Source organism: Sinohyriopsis cumingii, chromosome 13, assembly GCF_028554795.1.
Source record: "Sinohyriopsis cumingii isolate HCF-2022 chromosome 13, ASM2855479v2, whole genome shotgun sequence".
Classification (NCBI taxonomy): domain Eukaryota; kingdom Metazoa; phylum Mollusca; class Bivalvia; order Unionida; family Unionidae; genus Sinohyriopsis; species Sinohyriopsis cumingii.
Window position 1 is genome coordinate 47,594,033 of NC_142973.1, and position 14,906 is coordinate 47,608,938.

The 14,906-nt window shown below is 35.4% G+C and overlaps 4 non-coding genes across 4 annotated transcripts; 2 read left to right on the forward strand and 2 right to left on the reverse strand.

The window, feature by feature from the left end:
• Positions 1-2,642: 2,642 nt before the first annotated feature.
• Positions 2,643-2,714, reverse strand: Trnap-ugg (transfer RNA proline (anticodon UGG)). The gene has a single exon. It is a non-coding gene; the product is annotated as a tRNA-Pro (tRNA).
• A 1,432-nt stretch (positions 2,715-4,146) lies between these two features.
• Positions 4,147-4,217, forward strand: Trnag-gcc (transfer RNA glycine (anticodon GCC)). Its single transcript has one exon. It is a non-coding gene; the product is annotated as a tRNA-Gly (tRNA).
• A 6,580-nt stretch (positions 4,218-10,797) lies between these two features.
• Trnap-ugg (transfer RNA proline (anticodon UGG)) lies at positions 10,798-10,869 on the reverse strand. Its single transcript has one exon. It is a non-coding gene; the product is annotated as a tRNA-Pro (tRNA).
• A 1,432-nt stretch (positions 10,870-12,301) lies between these two features.
• On the forward strand, positions 12,302-12,372 carry Trnag-gcc (transfer RNA glycine (anticodon GCC)). The gene has a single exon. It is a non-coding gene; the product is annotated as a tRNA-Gly (tRNA).
• Positions 12,373-14,906: the final 2,534 nt, after the last annotated feature.

The window sequence follows — 14,906 nt, forward strand, 5'->3', positions numbered from 1 at the left end:
ATAAACTCTCTAGCCGAAGATGTTACCTACTTATGATATTGATCAAGTGGTAGTCGGTATTTATCACCTTCAGACACACACAATAAGAGAACGGGAGTAAAATGAAATTTGTTGATTTTGAAATAAGGACAGACCAAGTTTTATGAACATGTCTTACAATTTTAGAGCGAACTAACTGAAGACATTTTATTCTTAATTTTTACTGATTATATGGACAGACATACATTCGCAGAGTAAATGTGAATTTTTTTGAACATCAAAGTTTTCCTAATTTGACTTACTTGTTCATCTTTGAACTGCAACGATAAAACACTTAATTGACCATATGCCTTTTGTATGGTTTCGCTTTCTAATGAACCGAACACTTGATTGAAAATTCAGGCGTGAATATGCTTTGGCGCATCATCTTAAACTAGTATCATATACTTACTTTAAAACATAATCTGGACACTAGAATAGTTTTAAAGGAGGTTCATCAATTGTTACGTAAAATACTTTTCCAATAAGTCGTACGTTCAGGAGCATTGTCAAATTCCCAATACATATCTCCCACACAATTTGTAACAATCAACAACATTTAATGATGTTTGCTTGTTGCTTTTCGTGAAATAGGTTAGAAAATCAAGAAAGTGGGTAAACTGAGACTTGATGTTTTAAGAAGAATAAAGATTCTCAACAAGAAAAATCACAACCTACCAATTACGTTCTTTGCTGATCCCCGGTCGAGTCATACCAAAGACTTACAAAATGCTACTAACAGCTGCCTCGCTTCACGCTCAGCATTAAGAGGTTAGTGTTAGGACTGGTCCGCCTGGTGTCAGGATAATATGACTGGGTGGGACATCATGCTACATGTCTGCGGCATGATGCCCCAGTGCTAGACATAACTATAATTTGTCGCACTGCGGACATCGTAGCGATATGACTGATAAATTATTAAAGCTACGTTAAAAATCCAAATCACACACACACACACACACACACACACGCACACGCACACATGTTCTTTGCTGGTTTTAATCGACGTTCTTATTTTTTCTTCTTTGCATTCCTTACAACCTTACACAACAAAAGATAACAATTACGTTATTTGTTAGTTTCAATCGATGTTCAGCATATGAATCAAAGTTTGCAAGAGAATATTTGTGTGAATATTTGTGTGATTTGCAACAACAATTTCCTGATGCGTTTCAAAGTTACACTTTGAATAGAGCTTACAAAGGAAATGAAAATATAAGGAGCATTTTGGGCGAGATCCAGTCTTCCGAGTATCGACAAGCCTGGTTTTTAAAAGTGTAAATCGAATGGTAGTAAGTGGTGAATGTTTCTAATTAATTCAGACCTAGCAATTAACGTTAAAACAAGTGAAAATTGTAAAGTTAAAAATATAGTTCATATGATGCGAAAACTGTTTTATGTTATGTATTGTTTAAACTGTATAAAGAGAATGCAGAGGAAACCAAAAGGCATTTAATTTATTTACTTTTAATGAACATTCTTCGGGACCTTTATGGTACATAGATTCATTCGCATCTATCTGTCTGTCTCTATGTATAACTGTATGTCTGTTTCAATCTCAATCCACTGTAAACCTGTCTGCCTGTTTGTCTGCCTATATGTCTATTGTATTGCCTGTTCAAGTATTTTGATTCTCTTGATGGGTATCTTCCTTCGTTGGAATGATGAAATAAATATCTATATATCAATCTATCGATTGACCGATAGCTTTATCTGTCTATATATCTTGATGGGCATGCTCCTTTTTGAGAATGAGTACATTTCATACACAACTAGTAAAGTTTCAAAATCTTACTCTTTCGTCATCATTAAACTATTCAATTTGCTTCAGAACAAGAAGACAGAATAACTTCAAATTACTTTTGTTTTTACATTCATCGCCAGGCTTTCTTCTCCAGTTACTTGTCGATATTATGTCCAAATAATGAAGATAATGACCCAAATATAAGTCCTTATTCCAAGGCCATAAAAAACTGTCGCAAATGACCAAAGGAAAAACTGATTTTAATGAAGTTTAATCATTATTGCATAGGATAAGAAGGAACTTAGTGTCACTATAAAGTGTTTTTTTTTCTCTTAGTTTTCTCTGACGATGGTGTTTTCTGACATATGTAATTGTGGTTAAGATTAGTCTTTCTTGTATACATAAACTGGTTCCCTAAATTCAAGAATGAAACTATGCAATCAAAACTGGCAGAAGTTAAATAATTATTAGCATACATTTTGATAAGGATGTCTAAAACAAACTTTTTCTGTATGGGTGTGGAGGTTAACTTTGTTCAGAGGAAGATAAGAGTGCAATGAAAAACTATGCTAATCCACTGGTCCATACAGTAGTTATATTTGTTCAAGAATTTCCGTACATCCTCTGAAGCTGAAGTCGTAAATGGGGTTCTGGGAAGTTAACTTCCAATTAATTGTACTTGACTAACTATATGAAAACCTATTTCAAGTTTTGGAGAAATGACAATTCACCAGCGTTTCCGAAATCAATCCGTCAAAAGTATTGCATTTACACGAATAATTGAAAATGAAATATTTCACTCATGGCTGTCCCGAGAGATTGCTTCAACCATTTACCAGGATACTACAAAATGAGTATTAACTTTCATTTCCAAAATGGTGGGCTCGTCCGGGATTTGAACCCGGGACCTCTCGCACCCAAAGCGAGAATCATACCCCTAGACCAACGAGCCTCACATGGGAAATAATCGTGCCATTATCCGCCTTTATATTTGTCCTGCATACGAGCCGTACCTTATCTACAGCTTGATATCAGTGCGCTGCTGTTACTCAGATCCTTGCACATGAAAAGATTATATCATAGATGAAACGTACATATTTCATTTCCTTGTGTACATTTCATGCACAAATAGTATTGTTTCGAAATATCAGTCTTTTGATATCATTTACTATTCAGTTTGCTTCAAAGCTAATCTCCCAAATCTATGAGACATACACATATAAGTCCTTCTTCCAAGGAGAAAAAACTGTCGCAAATGACCCATGATCAAACTAAATTTAATGAATTTTAATAATCTTTGCATCATTTAAGACCAGATGATAGGAAGGAACTTAATGTTCCTATAAAGTGTTTTCTTTTTCTCTCTTAGTTTTCTCTGAAGATTGTGTTTTGTAATATATGTAATTTATGGATGACATTATTCATTGTTGTATACACAGACTGGTTCTCTAAATTCAAGACCGAAACTATGCAATCAAGCTGATTGTTGTTGTGGGTAATAAATGAAAAGTAATTAGTTGACTTTGTTTAGACTAACATGCTTTAAGATAAAGTCGATTTCCGATGACGAAGACATATTTAGAATTAAAATGATATTTTATTTGCATGCTTCTAAATGAAATCCAACTCATCTGAATTTTACTGTTGATAATAATCAAGAGTTTCAGATCTACATGATATTAATTGCTGCCGATAGACCCTTGGACAATTCGTTGATCAAACAGCATTCTCCATTCGCCGGCGTCCCCGTTTGACACTTGGATTATGCATAAAGATGAATGCATGCTGATGTATGTCGATGGAAGCCAAATTTGCCATTCTAGTCGACGGTCATACCATTAATTTGACAGTTGATTTTCACAACAACAAAAAAGATAATTCCAGTAGGTGGATTAGGCAAGGTTCGTTTTAGGTTCTCTCTAAGCAGCACATTCATCTTTCGTTAAAGATATGATAGGAAATCTGTACAAATATTATGAATTCGTCCATCAATATTTTGCTTAAAAACCAATTCCGGATAGACTTTGTTCTATTTACAACCTCCTTGAAAACGAATACCGTTTTCTACTAAAATGCATCTTGTGGATAGATGTGAGATGAAATTCAAGCAGACAAGACCTTTGAAGAGACTAGCAAGTGAGAAATCATGTGGCTGTCTCCAATTTAGAAAGTGCTTCAATCCAAGTAATCTACGCCGTTTCAGAATCAAATAAAGAGATGTGTTGTGTCGGTTTATTCTAACAGCATGCATTGTAACCCCATAGGCAGTCAATCAATAAATCAACGCCTACTGAATTAGATGACACAGACATGTAAATGACATTAGGCAGTTAAGGTAAAGACACGGTGGGGAGATAGGCCCTTACGAAGCAAGGGAATAATGTGCATCGGTGGTTCAGTGGTAGAATGCTCGCCTGCCACGCGGGCGGCCCGGGTTCGATTCCCGGCCGATGCAAATTTTTTTTATACAATTTTAGAATGTTTGCATAATCCAATATTTGTAATAACTCTTTTTGCCCTAGTCTAATTTTCGCTCACTTTTGTGTTTTATGCCAACTCCACAACTGAAATCGGAACAGTCCTTGAATCAGAAGCTTGGATGTCTCACACTGAGTGTCCCTCGCTTCCCGGAAAAAAACATGGATGTTGGTGCAAAACAGCTTTCCATTACAATGGGACAGATCCTTATCTTGTCTATAAGGAGTTTCTAATTGGAACTGTAGGAAGAGCGTAATAACCTTCATTTTTCAGTTAGAGGTTAATCTTTAAATCCGGATGACGATGCCTATCGCCCTTAATTATTTTAACACAAGAACATTTCAGTGTACTGAACGTGTTATTATCATTTACTTTATGACACTAGAATACTCTTTTAGAGATGTCTTCAATTTATTTCAACATTTATGTCTGTCTGTAAACCTCGTTTCACGTTTGACCTTCTCCAGCCAACTTTGACTCGAATTTCATTGAACTGATTTCAAATCCAGACTGAAAGGAATGATACTAAGTTCCCATTCACAATGTTTTTGTGTTATTTACAGATTACTGTATCAAACGATCATTGACCTCTCTCTCTCCCTCTCTCTCTCTCGCTCCCTCTCTCTCTCTTTCTCCCTCTCTCTCCCTCGCACTCTCTCTCTCTCTCTCTCTCTCTCTCTCTCTCTCTCTGTCTCTCTCTCTCTCTCTCTCTCTCTCTCTCGTTCGAAATCACACAAGAGTTCAAAGTTTATGCCTGCACAATGTCATATGTAGGAAAGTCATCAACCTGTCATGGGTTTCATTACATTTCAGAGGACAACAAATAGAACTATAATCAGCCTGCAATTTCAAAACTCTACAACGTCATTAAGAATAAATGTACGACATACTGTTATATCTACAATTACACCGTTTGAAAGATAAACTATATCCTCATGCGCAAACATGCACGCACGCAAACATACATATATGTGTAAACAACATACAATCATTTTTTTTTTAAAAGGCAAACTGTTATCTATACTGTATTTCTACTGTGTGATTGAAGTTTCTCCTTAATTGCGGGTAGGAGATTGGGCCTATCTGAATAATGTCTTTTTTATCAATAACATATTGAAGGCTTATTGTGTATATGGTTGTAGATTATAAAGTAAGATTATTAATTTTGTATGAAAACATCTTTATTTGGATTTGAGATCAGATCATTAGTTTTTCCTCAGGAAATCCTGGTGTACCAGATATTTGGCATGTTCTTTACTAAACCTTTAGTATTATACATGATCTTGCTGCCAGCGTTGAATATTATAGTAAACGAAACAAATATATTTGCAGTAGATGCATTAGGCAAAGTTGATTGCAGGTTTTATCTAAGCAATACACCAAACTTTAGGATAGGAAAACTGTACCAATAGTGCGAATTGCGTCCATTAATGTCTTGCTTACAAACTAATTCAGGACGGATTTTATTTGATTCACAACCTCCTTAGAAATGAACACCATTTCTCTACTTGCATGTGTCTTGTATAAAGATCTAAGAGCCATATATATATATATACAGACGCTGGCGGCCTTCATTTGATTCCAAGTCGATGAAAGGATACTTTTACATTCAGAATGTGTGCATGGTCCTAAATTGTACTAGCGTTTTTCGCTGTAACCTAATTGTCGCTCACTTATGTTTTGTATGCCAACGCCACAACTTAAAGTCTTCCATCAGGAGATGGGGTTTCTCACACAGAATGTCCCTCGTTTGATAGATGCCCCGTGAATCCAAAAATCAAAAGCAATTATTTTGTCATTGAGGATGTATTAAACTGCATGCCATAGCATTCATAGAACTGTATGCCTGAGAATGTGCAGAAATGCATTTCTGCCTATCGAAACAAAAGCACACCTGATGTTTCTATCCAGAACTCAAACCTCAGTAAATCATAAAATAGGGAGTTGCAAAATTAATGCTAAAACAATTCTCTGGCAATCAAGAAGTCTAGTAAAAGTAATGCCACCAATGTCTTTCATCAGTACATTTTGGAATTAGAGCTACAATGAAATGATTTTGCAATATTATCAGCCTATTACAAACCCAGTTTGAAGTGAGACAGAAATGTGACTCGGATTGAATCTTGAAAAGGTAAATAAAAGTCAGACGGAAACTTGCAGAAAACATGGAAGTCAGACGATATTTTTGAATAGTAAATGGAAATCAGACGAAGTCTTGGAAAAATATGTTTAGGTAGATTTCTGAACACAAGGAATTCGACTGCTGTATTCCGAATTCAATACCAAGGTATTGTTATATTTATCTGAAAAGTCACAAACCGGTCTAGAACTGGACTATGCCAAGCGAAGTTCGGACAAGTGGCACATTGTTTCAGATTGTTCAAGACAGACTGAGCGTGTTGCCGAGCGGATTTATTTTAATCGAAACACTTTGGCGCAGAAACACTATCCATATTTTAAAGATACAAATGATTTCCTGGAAAAAACTGACCAAACTTACAGCCTCTTAAAACTGTATACTTGGAGAAAGAAAAGTGTGCAACGGCCATAAATTACCATTTTTGTACGTTAGGTGTATTGAGGATAGTTTCCTCGTTTGGACCCATGTGGAGGAAAAATAGTTTCCTGACTGGATATAACAACCAACATTCATCAATTAAAATTAAAACGAAAAAGAAATGGAATAAGGAGTAGATTTCCTAAATTTGACATTATACAACAGAATAAACTTGCAAACGGGAATAATCGGGACATTAAGATATATTTAAAGGAGATTCATCAATTGTTACGTTAAATACCTTTCCTGTAAGGCATGGGTTCAGGAGCATTGTTAATTCCAAACACATATTTCCCACACGATTTTGCAACATCAACAAGATTTAATGACGCTTGTTCGATGTATTTCGAGAAATAAGTTGAAAAATCAAGCAAGTGGTTAAACAGAGACCTAAAGTTTTAAGAAGAATAAATATTCTCAACAAAACAAAACTAACAATTTCGTTTTTTGTTAGTTACATTTGACGTTCTTAGTTTTTCTCCTTTATATTCCATACAACTTTACAAAACAAAAAATAACAATTACGATCTATGTTGGTTTCAGTCCACGTTCTTTTTTTCTTTTACATTCCTTAAAAGCTTGCAAAACAAATGTAACAAGTACGTTCTTTGTTGGTTAAAGTCGATCTTTTTTTCTTTCTCACATTCTTTACAAGCTTACAAATTAAAACTAACAATTATGTTCTTTTTTGGTTTCAATCGACGTTCCGCATCTGCAAGATGACTTATTGTTGTTACAGCTCTGTGAAGATAACAATTCCAAAATGTTGCACCGTATAACTGTAAATATAACTTTATCAAGCATATTTATTCTTAATAGGGTTGTCAACTTTTGAAAGCTGAGGCTGATTGAAGTCCTGAAGATTGATCTCTGAAAGGTAAAGAAATGCAAGACAGGTTGATCATCTAGCCATCTACAACTACAAATATAACTTCCCAACATATGTCACATACACAACGAGAAAACACCGATATTATTTTCACCGAAAGCATAACTTAGGAAGAAAATTATAATATATTCAACTGAATTCGAATCGCAATTATGCGACTATTTATTTCAATTGAAACCTTTAAAGGGAGAGAAATCACTGGCCGCACATGGTGTCTGAAGCCATACACTGCATTATACTCCTCAGCAAGAGCAGAAGACCTCTTCCAGGACATGGTGATTATCACAATTTTTGCACGATCAGTTGCGTTCAAAACATTTAAAAGAACGGAAACCCTCTTCAAGCACATGGTACTTATTGGAAATGTAACACGTGCAGTTACATACGAAGCCAGTGAATGAACAGGAGCCGTGGTGATGCATAGTTATAGCAGAAACAGTTGCATTTGAAAATCCGAGAAACAGAATAAACTCTCTAGCCGAAGATGTTACCTACTTATGATATTGATCAAGTGGTAGTCGGTATTTATCACCTTCAGACACACACAATAAGAGAACGGGAGTAAAATGAAATTTGTTGATTTTGAAATAAGGACAGACCAAGTTTCATGAACATGTCTTACAATTTTAGAGCGAACTAACTGAAGACATTTTATTCTTAATTTTTACTGATTATATGGACAGACATACATTCGCAGAGTAAATGTGAATTTTTTTGAACATCAAAGTTTTCCTAATTTGACTTACTTGTTCATCTTTGAACTGCAACGATAAAACACTTAATTGACCATATGCCTTTTGTATGGTTTCGCTTTCTAATGAACCGAACACTTGATTGAAAATTCAGGCGTGAATATGCTTTGGCGCATCATCTTAAACTAGTATCATATACTTACTTTAAAACATAATCTGGACACTAGAATAGTTTTAAAGGAGGTTCATCAATTGTTACGTAAAATAGTTTTCCAATAAGTCGTACGTTCAGGAGCATTGTCAAATTCCCAATACATATCTCCCACACAATTTGTAACAATCAACAACATTTAATGATGTTTGCTTGTTGCTTTTCGTGAAATAGGTTAGAAAATCAAGAAAGTGGGTAAACTGAGACTTGATGTTTTAAGAAGAATAAAGATTCTCAACAAGAAAAATGACAACCTACCAATTACGTTCTTTGCTGATCCCCGGTCGAGTCATACCAAAGACTTACAAAATGCTACTAACAGCTGCCTCGCTTCACGCTCAGCATTAAGAGGTTAGTGTTAGGACTGGTCCGCCTGGTGTCAGGATAATATGACTGGGTGGGACATCATGCTACATGTCTGCGGCATGATGCCCCAGTGCTAGACATAACTATAATTTGTCGCACTGCGGACATCGTAGCGATATGACTGATAAATTATTAAAGCTACGTTAAAAATCCAAATCACACACACACACACACACACACACGCACACGCACACGCACACATGTTCTTTGCTGGTTTTAATCGACGTTCTTATTTTTTCTTCTTTGCATTCCTTACAACCTTACACAACAAAAGATAACAATTACGTTATTTGTTAGTTTCAATCGATGTTCAGCATATGAATCAAAGTTTGCAAGAGAATATTTGTGTGAATATTTGTGTGATTTGCAACAACAATTTCCTGATGCGTTTCAAAGTTACACTTTGAATAGAGCTTACAAAGGAAATGAAAATATAAGGAGCATTTTGGGCGAGATCCAGTCTTCCGAGTATCGACAAGCCTGGTTTTTAAAAGTGTAAATCGAATGGTAGTAAGTGGTGAATGTTTCTAATTAATTCAGACCTAGCAATTAACGTTAAAACAAGTGAAAATTGTAAAGTTAAAAATATAGTTCATATGATGCGAAAACTGTTTTATGTTATGTATTGTTTAAACTGTATAAAGAGAATGCAGAGGAAACCAAAAGGCATTTAATTTATTTACTTTTAATGAACATTCTTCGGGACCTTTATGGTACATAGATTCATTCGCATCTATCTGTCTGTCTCTATGTATAACTGTATGTCTGTTTCAATCTCAATCCACTGTAAACCTGTCTGCCTGTTTGTCTGCCTATATGTCTATTGTATTGCCTGTTCAAGTATTTTGATTCTCTTGATGGGTATCTTCCTTCGTTGGAATGATGAAATAAATATCTATATATCAATCTATCGATTGACCGATAGCTTTATCTGTCTATATATCTTGATGGGCATGCTCCTTTTTGAGAATGAGTACATTTCATACACAACTAGTAAAGTTTCAAAATCTTACTCTTTCGTCATCATTAAACTATTCAATTTGCTTCAGAACAAGAAGACAGAATAACTTCAAATTACTTTTGTTTTTACATTCATCGCCAGGCTTTCTTCTCCAGTTACTTGTCGATATTATGTCCAAATAATGAAGATAATGACCCAAATATAAGTCCTTATTCCAAGGCCAAAAAAAACTGTCGCAAATGACCAAAGGAAAAACTGATTTTAATGAAGTTTAATCATTATTGCATAGGATAAGAAGGAACTTAGTGTCACTATAAAGTGTTTTTTTTTCTCTTAGTTTTCTCTGACGATGGTGTTTTCTGACATATGTAATTGTGGTTAAGATTAGTCTTTCTTGTATACATAAACTGGTTCTCTAAATTCAAGAATGAAACTATGCAATCAAAACTGGCAGAAGTTAAATAATTATTAGCATACATTTTGATAAGGATGTCTAAAACAAACTTTTTCTGTATGGGTGTGGAGGTTAACTTTGTTCAGAGGGAGATAAGAGTGCAATGAAAAACTATGCTAATCCACTGGTCCATACAGTAGTTATATTTGTTCAAGAATTTCCGTACATCCTCTGAAGCTGAAGTCGTAAATGGGGTTCTGGGAAGTTAACTTCCAATTAATTGTACTTGACTAACTATATGAAAACCTATTTCAAGTTTTGGAGAAATGACAATTCACCAGCGTTTCCGAAATCAATCCGTCAAAAGTATTGCATTTACACGAATAATTGAAAATGAAATATTTCACTCATGGCTGTCCCGAGAGATTGCTTCAACCATTTACCAGGATACTACAAAATGAGTATTAACTTTCATTTCCAAAATGGTGGGCTCGTCCGGGATTTGAACCCGGGACCTCTCGCACCCAAAGCGAGAATCATACCCCTAGACCAACGAGCCTCACATGGGAAATAATCGTGCCATTATCCGCCTTTATATTTGTCCTGCATACGAGCCGTACCTTATCTACAGCTTGATATCAGTGCGCTGCTGTTACTCAGATCCTTGCACATGAAAAGATTATATCATAGATGAAACGTACATATTTCATTTCCTTGTGTACATTTCATGCACAAATAGTATTGTTTCGAAATATCAGTCTTTTGATATCATTTACTATTCAGTTTGCTTCAAAGCTAATCTCCCAAATCTATGAGACATACACATATAAGTCCTTCTTCCAAGGAGAAAAAACTGTCGCAAATGACCCATGATCAAACTAAATTTAATGAATTTTAATAATCTTTGCATCATTTAAGACCAGATGATAGGAAGGAACTTAATGTTCCTATAAAGTGTTTTCTTTTTCTCTCTTAGTTTTCTCTGAAGATTGTGTTTTGTAATATATGTAATTTATGGATGACATTATTCATTGTTGTATACACAGACTGGTTCTCTAAATTCAAGACCGAAACTATGCAATCAAGCTGATTGTTGTTGTGGGTAATAAATGAAAAGTAATTAGTTGACTTTGTTTAGACTAACATGCTTTAAGATAAAGTCGATTTCCAATGACGAAGACATATTTAGAATTAAAATGATATTTTATTTGCATGCTTCTAAATGAAATCCAACTCATCTGAATTTTACTGTTGATAATAATCAAGAGTTTCAGATCTACATAATATTAATTGCTGCCGATAGACCATTGGACAATTCGTTGATCAAACAGCATTCTCCATTCGCCGGCGTCCCCGTTTGAAACTTGGATTATGCATAAAGATGAATGCATGCTGATGTATGTCGATGGAAGCCAAATTTGCCATTCTAGTCGACGGTCATACCATTAATTTGACAGTTGATTTTCACAACAACAAAAAAGATAATTCCAGTAGGTGGATTAGGCAAGGTTCGTTTTAGGTTCTCTCTAAGCAGCACATTCATCTTTCGTTAAAGATATGATAGGAAATCTGTACAAATATTATGAATTCGTCCATCAATATTTTGCTTAAAAACCAATTCCGGATAGACTTTGTTCTATTTACAACCTCCTTGAAAACGAATACCGTTTTCTACTAAAATGCATCTTGTGGATAGATGTGAGATGAAATTCAAGCAGACAAGACCTTTGAAGAGACTAGCAAGTGAGAAATCATGTGGCTGTCTCCAATTTAGAAAGTGCTTCAATCCAAGTAATCTACGCCGTTTCAGAATCAAATAAAGAGATGTGTTGTGTCGGTTTATTCTAACAGCATGCATTGTAACCCCATAGGCAGTCAATCAATAAATCAACGCCTACTGAATTAGATGACACAGACATGTAAATGACATTAGGCAGTTAAGGTAAAGACACGGTGGGGAGATAGGCCCTTACGAAGCAAGGGAATAATGTGCATCGGTGGTTCAGTGGTAGAATGCTCGCCTGCCACGCGGGCGGCCCGGGTTCGATTCCCGGCCGATGCAAATTTTTTTTTATATAATTTTAGAATGTTTGCATAATCCAATATTTGTAATAACTCTTTTTGCTCTAGTCTAATTTTCGCTCACTTTTGTGTTTTATGCCAACTCCACAACTGAAATCGGAACAGTCCTTGAATCAGAAGCTTGGATGTCTCACACTGAGTGTCCCTCGCTTCCCGGAAAAAACATGGATGTTGGTGCAAAACAGCTTTCCATTACAATGGGACAGATCCTTATCTTGTCTATAAGGAGTTTCTAATTGGAACTGTAGGAAGAGCGTAATAACCTTCATTTTTCAGTTAGAGGTTAATCTTTAAATCCGGATGACGATGCCTATCGCCCTTAATTATTTTAACACAAGAACATTTCAGTGTACTGAACGTGTTATTATCATTTACTTTATGACACTAGAATACTCTTTTAGAGATGTCTTCAATTTATTTCAACATTTATGTCTGTCTGTAAACCTCGTTTCACGTTTGACCTTCTCCAGCCAACTTTGACTCGAATTTCATTGAACTGATTTCAAATCCAGACTGAAAGGAATGATACTAAGTTCCCATTCACAATGTTTTTGTGTTATTTACAGATTACTGTATCAAACGATCATTGACCTCTCTCTCTCCCTCTGTCTCTCTCGCTCCCTCTCTCTCTCTCTCTCCCTCTCTCTCCCTCGCACTCTCTCTCTCTCTCTCTGTCTCTCTCTCTCTCTCGTTCGAAATCACACAAGAGTTCAAAGTTTATGCCTGCACAATGTCATATGTAGGAAAGTCATCATTGGAGATGTAAATGTTTAGATGATCAACCTGTCATGGGTTTCATTACATTTCAGAGGACAACAAATAGAACTATAATCAGCCTGCAATTTCAAAACTCTACAACGTCATTAAGAATAAATGTACGACATACTGTTATATCTACAATTACACCGTTTGAAAGATAAACTATATCCTCATGCGCAAACATGCACGCACGCAAACATACATATATGTGTAAACAACATACAATCATTTTTTTTTTAAAAGGCAAACTGTTATCTATACTGTATTTCTACTGTGTGATTGAAGTTTCTCCTTAATTGCGGGTAGGAGATTGGGCCTATCTGAATAATGTCTTTTTTATCAATAACATATTGAAGGCTTATTGTGTATATGGTTGTAGATTATAAAGTAAGATTATTAATTTTGTATGAAAACATCTTTATTTGGATTTGAGATCAGATCATTAGTTTTTCCTCAGGAAATCCTGGTGTACCAGATATTTGGCATGTTCTTTACTAAACCTTTAGTATTATACATGATCTTGCTGCCAGCGTTGAATATTATAGTAAACGAAACAAATATATTTGCAGTAGATGCATTAGGCAAAGTTGATTGCAGGTTTTATCTAAGCAATACACCAAACTTTAGGATAGGAAAACTGTACCAATAGTGCGAATTGCGTCCATTAATGTCTTGCTTACAAACTAATTCAGGACGGATTTTATTTGATTCACAACCTCCTTAGAAATGAACACCATTTCTCTACTTGCATGTGTCTTGTATAAAGATCTAAGAGCCATATATATATATATATATACAGACGCTGGCGGCCTTCATTTGATTCCAAGTCGATGAAAGGATACTTTTACATTCAGAATGTGTGCATGGTCCTAAATTGTACTAGCGTTTTTCGCTGTAACCTAATTGTCGCTCACTTATGTTTTGTATGCCAACGCCACAACTTAAAGTCTTCCATCAGGAGATGGGGTTTCTCACACAGAATGTCCCTCGTTTGATAGATGCCCCGTGAATCCAAAAATCAAAAGCAATTATTTTGTCATTGAGGATGTATTAAACTGCATGCCATAGCATTCATAGAACTGTATGCCTGAGAATGTGCAGAAATGCATTTCTGCCTATCGAAACAAAAGCACACCTGATGTTTCTATCCAGAACTCAAACCTCAGTAAATCATAAAATAGGGAGTTGCAAAATTAATGCTAAAACAATTCTCTGGCAATCAAGAAGTCTAGTAAAAGTAATGCCACCAATGTCTTTCATCAGTACATTTTGGAATTAGAGCTACAATGAAATGATTTTGCAATATTATCAGCCTATTACAAACCCAGTTTGAAGTGAGACAGAAATGTGACTCGGATTGAATCTTGAAAAGGTAAATAAAAGTCAGACGGAAACTTGCAGAAAACATGGAAGTCAGACGATATTTTTGAATAGTAAATGGAAATCAGACGAAGTCTTGGAAAAATATGTTTAGGTAGATTTCTGAACACAAGGAATTCGACTGCTGTATTCCGAATTCAATACCAAGGTATTGTTATATTTATCTGAAAAGTCACAAACCGGTCTAGAACTGGACTATGCCAAGCGAAGTTCGGACAAGTGGCACATTGTTTCAGATTGTTCAAGACAGACTGAGCGTGTTGCCGAGCGGATTTATTTTAATCGAAACACTTTGGCGCAGAAACACTATCCATATTTTAAAGATACAAATGATTTCCTGGAAAAAACTGACCAAACTTACAGCCTCTTAAAACT